A 6,859-nucleotide genomic window follows, 5' to 3' on the forward strand; every position below is an offset into this window, starting at 1 on the left:
CCCGCCGCCCGGCCCCAGAGCACGCCGGCCCCGCGCACGCCTCGAGGCCGAGCCAAGGTAAGCCAGCCGCCAGCCCGAGGCCAGGCCCTGCCCCGCCGGCCCGACATTGTGCTCGCCGCCTCGCCCCGCGCGGACCGGCCGCCCTCTGCAGCCCGACCCCTTCTCCGGCCCTCGGGCGGCCCGGGGCTGTCGGCTGACCGCATCTTCCTGCACCCACCCCGCCCCCAGAGAAGCCGGCGCTCCCCTTCCCGGGAAATAATCCCTCCCGCCCCCTCCCCCCACGCACACCCCAAATCCCCGGAACCAGCCTTCTGCCAGGTCTGCCCACCCTTGGCTTGGCCTGGGGGGAGGGGAGGGGAGTGGGGAGGGCTGGGGGGCGGGGAGCGTGCATGGCCCGGAGTGAAAGTCTTGGTCTCCCCAACAACATGCTAGCTTCCCTCCTATTCTGACCACAGTCTTTGCGAGCCCTGCTCTCAGTCTCGCCTGCCTGGTCACTACGGCGTCTTTAAGAGCTTTCTGATCCCCAACTTTACAGTAAGGTGAAGAAAATGGAAATCCAGGAAGCTGCGGAAAGATTTTTCGAATGCAATGAATGGGGAGTAGTTCTTTGAACATCTCTTACCCCTTTCCTCTGGCCTGCCTGCCTGCCTTCCCCTCCCCCCCAACCTGGATGCCTGTCTGCTGGAAAAGGCGCGATTGCTTCTCTTCCTCTTCTGGCCAAGATCGGGCTGTGAAGTCTAAAACCCGGTTTAGCCTCACTCCCTGCCACACACCCCTAGAGTCTTCTCAGCGTTCTTGCAATCAGCAATTCCTCTGGACAGTTCTTGCCATAACCCCATTTCACAGACAAAGGCAGAGAAGGGGAAAAAGAACCAAACTGTTTCCTATGTTAGCCATTTTAATGCTGTCCAGCCCTGCACACCCAGTTCCCACCCCTGATGCTGCTTGTGTCTGTGCCTTAAACCTTCAACATGAGAAGAAAAAAAAAAAATCTCTTGGATAGCTTTGTGTAGTTTCTTTATAAATCTGCATTGTTGCTTCTGGTTTATGGCCATGAAGAAAATACCAGCCCCCACCCAAAATGCACCGCAGCCAAGTCGGCTAAAGGCGATGACTGTTGAAGTCAGTAGGGGGCGCATTCTCTGCACTGGGTAAGGCTGCAGAGGGGGGAAGGGCCCCAGAGCTAGAACAGGATGTGCTTCACAGCGCCTTCTACAGACCATGGGAAAATGGGTCCAGCAAGACACACTTGCACTCTTAGTTGGTGAGCTGACAGCAACATGGCGAAGGATTGAGTCCAGAGCAGTGATTTTATTTCTTTGAAGATAGCCACTTCTGCACTGTGCAAGCTTTCTTTTTACTTTGTCAAAATTGTTGACCCTTAAACATTTGTTCTTGATGAATCACCTTGGCACATCCTTAGGTCATAGGTTCCCTTTCTCTAGAACTCTTTCACCTTAAGGTTTGAATGTGTCAACATGTCTTTCCAAGGTCAGGTGGTAAAAAGGAGTGTTTAAAAACCTGAGAGTAACAGGTTTGAGGCATCGATGATCAGTACAGATCTTTACAAAACTCTTTGAGAGTTAAAAGTCACTCTTGAATTTCTGTGGGGCATTGACCTTCAGGAGCATGAGAGGGGGATGTCATGATTTGCAAAGTTCTGTTGGTAAACATCGAGCTCAAGTTGAGTTCTTCATGGTCAAACCCAACAGTTGATTGCAAAAGTTGTTTCCTTCCAGTTTAGTCTTCTAGCGATGTCAGTAGCCAACCTCCTTTGCAGGTGTGACCCCGTCTTCTGTGAGCACCCCCTTTCCCAGGGTGCATGGATTTCTATAGATTTTACTCCTCTTGTTATTTCCGTAGGTGTGAGATGCACAGTGCGAAACCTAGGCCCCAGCTTTTGCACCATGATGCACAGGGTTGTACTTTTTGTACTGAACTGATAGGTGGCCTAGTGGTTATGCCCTGTACTGCCAGTTTGAGGATCTGGACTCCGTTTCCTGCCTTGCTCTTTGGACTGCATTGTCAATTCACACCGGTGGGTATATTCATTTTGGAGGGTGGGAACTGCGGCATCAGGGAAGCCAGAGACTTCTTCCTGAAAGTTGGTGATGTTGTACTCCTTTGCATTCTGCATCGTTGTGTATAAACAGCCAGTTACTATTGCTTTGGTGACCAAACTCAAAAGTTGCTAAACTTCTAAAAGCCTTAATTATCTGATGAGAGGGACGGGGAGGACTGACTCACTGACAGAGAGCTCGTTTAGCATGTATGAGGCCCTGGGTTTGATCTCCTGCACTGCCCAAAGAAGCTCTGATGAGAGCCAGCCTTGCCAGGTGCTTGATGTGCCTGTGAAGATTGACAGAGGATGTTGATAAAGTATCTTAATAGATATCCAAGGTAAATTGATGGGATGCCAAATGGATTGTATGTATTTGGTCTGCAGACAGTGCTTAAAGATGAACTTTTTATTAGATAATTGCTACAGGTTAACATTTGGCTCAGTGAAAAGGAGGCACCTTAGTGTCCTCCATTGTATTTCTCTTAAGACACTACATTGGATTCCTGGAATTTTGTTTTTAGTATTTAGTAATTTGAAAGTCCAATATTTAATACAAATAGTATTGTTTGTAATTTCGAAAATACTATTAGTCTTTGTTATACACACGGTTTTGACCTGCAGTCACATCTATACAGTTACCTAAGTTCTTCAATGATCATCTTGAAGACAGCTTCCTATTTGACTATGTACTTGAGGTGAAGTTTGTGAAAGTGCTTTTGTTCTATTTAGCAAATAAACTAGTGTTAACTAGTCTCCTTAGTGGTGAGAGCCATTTTCCCCTTACAGGAATGTATGTATTCTGGAGATTCAGCAGTTAACCTGGCTTCACTACTAATGGGGCTGGGGGCAGTTGGGTTTGGAGGCTGAAATTTATAGTATGTAAATAAGGATTCTTTAAGCAGCTTCAGTTAACTAAGGGTGGGAAAATGGGTATTCTGTTTAACTTTCTTACCTTGATTTGTTTAAAAGTTTCTTGAGACTATATAATAGAGTCCAGTAGGCATTGAAACTAACAAATCTTTAATTGTGGTTCTCAAGTCATTTCATAGGCCGTACAGTTGGTAGAGTTGTGAATTTCTGATGAACGCTGGGCCCATCAGTCTGGAAGTCATTAATTTTAAATACACCCACTATGAAGTTATTCTGCTTAAATTTCTTCTTAAACCAGAGTTCAGGAAAACTTTGATAGTATCTTAACTTCACAGTGCTAAACACTGTTTTAACCCCACTTAAAAGTATAGCTGAGCAATGGGCTTACTGTCATGTTTGATTACTGAAAGCATAGGTGAGGTAGAGCACATAGGATATCCTATCATTTGACTTCCTTGTAACAAGTTTAAATGATGCTGTCTACAAATTTAGTTGTGAATATTGCAGTTTAAAGGCCTGTTTAATTATAGATGAAAATTGTGGATAATATAAATATTTGACAGAGTTAAGTTTTTTTCAGGATTTTGGGGGATTTTTTTATTTTGTTTTTTGAGACTATATATGCGTTTATAACAAAACAACATAAGTTGTGATTGAAGCCCTGGAGTATTGAACTCATTAATTGAAGAGTATGTATACGTGACCAACCTTGTAAAAGACAGGTGGGGTTTTTTTTTTTTTAAGAGTTGTAAATGACTGCCAGGCATGGTGGTGCATGCCTTTAATTCCAACACTCGGAGGCAGAGGCAGGCAGATCTCTGTGAGTTCAAGGCCAGCCTCCTCTACATGTAAGTTGCAGGACAGCTGGGGCTATATGGAGACCCTGTCTCAAAAAGACCAAAAAAAAAAAAAAGAGTTGAAAATGATTGTCACATTAAATACAAATTTAAAAATCTGAAACATGTAGTTTGGGGTAATATATTTAAATATGGGGGAAAGGATAGCAATTTTTTACAATTTTATATGTATCAGCAGTCTGCCTACCTGTTCATAAATGCACCATGTGCCTGCAATACCTGTAGAAGCCAGAAGAGGGCACCCTGAAACTAGAGTTACAGGTGGTTGTTAACTGCCTAGTGGGTGAAATAAGAGAATTATTTCACATTTTACAAACTTACTCCTTTGTGAGGGCTTATGGTGTTACCCATGGAGCTAATGTCATAATTGGCTGAAGTGGATCACTTTTTATGTTGTGAGTGTGGAAGCTTGGTATGTGATACTGTGTAAGCCCCACACTGAGTGACTAAACAGATGCTTCAGTGCAGAGCTGTTTACTTGTTTTTAGATTGACACTTCCCATCTTGATCATGGAGACACTGTACGAAAGCCATCCGTGGCTGTGGGTGACTTCTGATTTTTCTTGATGGTTTTCTCTAATATACCGTTGAGGGATTGACGTTGTTCCTTCGTTTCTGAGTATCTTAGGACTTCCTACACCTGCCTTTTGTCGTGACCTGCCTTGTTGTCTTCCAGTTTAGAAAAGACTATATTCTGCCTCATTGGAAGGAAAAAACTTCCATGTATTAGCCTGCTTCTCAGATTGAATTGTGTGGAGGATGTAGGCATGTGTATAAAGTCACTGGTAGGATGTGGACCAAATACCCAAGGTGACAGGCGCATGTTCTTCTTTTAGTGGAAAATGTTAAATTCTGCTGTTTGGAGTTCTGGTTCCTTCATCTGTGTGTGTGATGGCTGTCCTTTGCCTTTAGGTCTTTGAGAGTGCTCCCAGTTTACTTGCTATTACTGATCTCTGCCTTCCTAGACAGTTCCTAGAACAATCCTGGAACTCCAGAAGAACATCAGCCGTGTTCCAGGAATAAGAGTTCGGGAGGTAAGAGTTGAACTAAGAAGGCTGGATGTAGCTTCTGAAGGGAAGGTTGCATTTTGTAGGTCTCTTCACGTCTCGATGCTTCTTAAGCCGGACTATAGATTTGTTATTGGGTCTCCCAGCTGTGCGTTATGTGTCGCTTCTCATGTGACTTGGTTGATGGCCTTTAGTAAGGGTGGACTATTATGTGTGAGGACCCCTTCCCTTTACAGTGTTCACAGTAAGGTGGGTGTTCTGAGTGCTTTTGAATCCACTCCCAGTTCTCAGTGCTGTCCTTGTTTGATAAGTAGAGAAATGAAGGTACTACCCCAGTGATGAGGTGGGCCCCAGGTCTGTGTTTGTCTTTAGAATGCTTCTGTGAACTGTTTGGCAAATGAGGGCTCAGATGAGTGTTTGCTAATTTCATAGTGATGTTTTGTGCTCAGATGTCAGCTTACATCCATGAATCCCTTGTGGGCTCAATGATTAAAGACACTGGTCACACCCCTATCAGGAGCGTGTATAGCATGTGTCTGAAGTTACCTGTGCAGGGCTGGAGAAGAAGCCTCCTTATGACCTGTTGCTTCTCCAGCTTTGGTTTTGTTCTGTTCTTGGTCTTTCTCTCAATTGAGCAGTTGCTTTGCTTACGTAATTGTAGGCTTTTACTCTTCCTGAACTCTGTGCTCTATTTAAGAGCTTGCAGAACCTATGCTTTCCTGAAAATCTATACTGTTCTTTCTGGTGGGAGCTGGTGACTTTAGAGCCTTCTAATATTGGTGTCTGTTAGAACAGCACAGCTGAAGAAACTTCTGTGTAGTGCTGTGGCAGGTTTTATTAGGGACAATTTTAATTTAGAGGGTAGTTGTGATGGCACACGTCTTAAAATTCCAGCATCCAGGAGGCAGAGGCAGGTGGATCTCTGAGTTTGAGGCCAGCGAGAACTATATAGTGAGACCCTATCTCAGAAAACAAAAAAAAAAAAAAATTTTTTTATTAGAATTGAGGATTTTAAGTTGATCAGTCCTTATTCTTGTGAAAAATCTGAGCTGACTGTTCTGATACAAAGGCTTTCTAAAATCTTTAAAAATACTAGAAGCAAAATATAAGTAAAACTTGCCTGATGGAACCAGCTAGTGGCAGAACACTTGAAAAACCATCCTTAGAGTTGGGGCTGTAGCTCAGTTGGTAGCTTGCATGCCTGTGGTCCTAGCACAGGAAGTCGGGGCAGGAGGATGAGAAGTTGACAGTTGTCCTTGGATACATAGAGAGTAAAGGTCAGCCTGAGATACAAAATAAAAACAACAACAAAAAACCTGGCTTTTGTTAAACCTTGACCCTGGGTGGTAGTCTAGATAAATTGTTCTGTTATTTAAGAAAGGTATAGAAATAATACATTACTCACTGCTATGGCAAAGTTGTTTCTGAGTAGTTTTCATGGATAAATTAGAGGATCAAAATAACTTTGTTGTATACCATTTTGATGCTTATAAACTGAACATTCCTGCCTGTGCTTAGGCCTGCTTAGTAAATTATTCCTCTTAAACCTCCTTGTCCACTTACACTGACAGCAAGTGGCTATAGGCCTGTGGGACTCTTCACAAGCAGCAGAGTACCAGGATCATGCTTGCTGTGTCCCTGCCTCATACAGTCCTGTTTAAAATGAGGTGTTTGGGGAAATGTTCCCTGTTGTACACTCTTAAGTCTAGATAAGTCTGTTATGATTGATCCTCAATCCTTTTCTTTGCAAGCACTGAAGCATCTTCATTTTTTAAATACAGTTTTATAAAAACCCTTAAATTGATGGAGGGTTACAGGGCTTAACTCTAGTTTCTCGGCTTTCACCTTTTTCCTCAGACACCATCTTCCACTCTGTGTACATATCTTCCACGAACAGGATAAGCAGCAACATCCTAGCATTTCCGGTTGATGGCCCTAGTCTTTTAGTCTGAAAGACTACTTTTTTTTTTTTTTTTTTTTTTTTTTTTTTTTTTTTAGAAAAAAAAAAAAAAAAAAAAAAAAAAAGAGGACGATAAATCTTTCACTGTGATATATCAAAATAA

The 6,859-nt window shown here is 43.3% G+C and overlaps 1 protein-coding gene across 5 annotated transcripts in view; it reads left to right on the plus strand.

The window, feature by feature from the left end:
- The window catches only part of Adnp (activity dependent neuroprotector homeobox), a 29,622-nt gene continuing 22,763 nt past the window's right edge, over positions 1–6,859 (plus strand). For 2 of the 5 annotated variants that reach the window (XM_029564549.1, XM_017798689.2), the window contains exon 1: positions 1,864–2,038. The gene's annotated coding sequence lies outside the window, so the exon portion shown is untranslated. Of the gene's footprint in view, positions 58–1,863; positions 2,039–6,859 lie in introns of those variants that run through there. The other 3 variants (XM_029564550.1, XM_029564548.1, XM_008835156.3) reach the window with 3 other exon arrangements.

The sequence above is a fragment of the Nannospalax galili genome, unplaced genomic scaffold (genome assembly GCF_000622305.1).
Source record: "Nannospalax galili isolate Female #2095 unplaced genomic scaffold, S.galili_v1.0 scaffold596, whole genome shotgun sequence".
NCBI lineage: Eukaryota > Metazoa > Chordata > Mammalia > Rodentia > Spalacidae > Nannospalax > Nannospalax galili.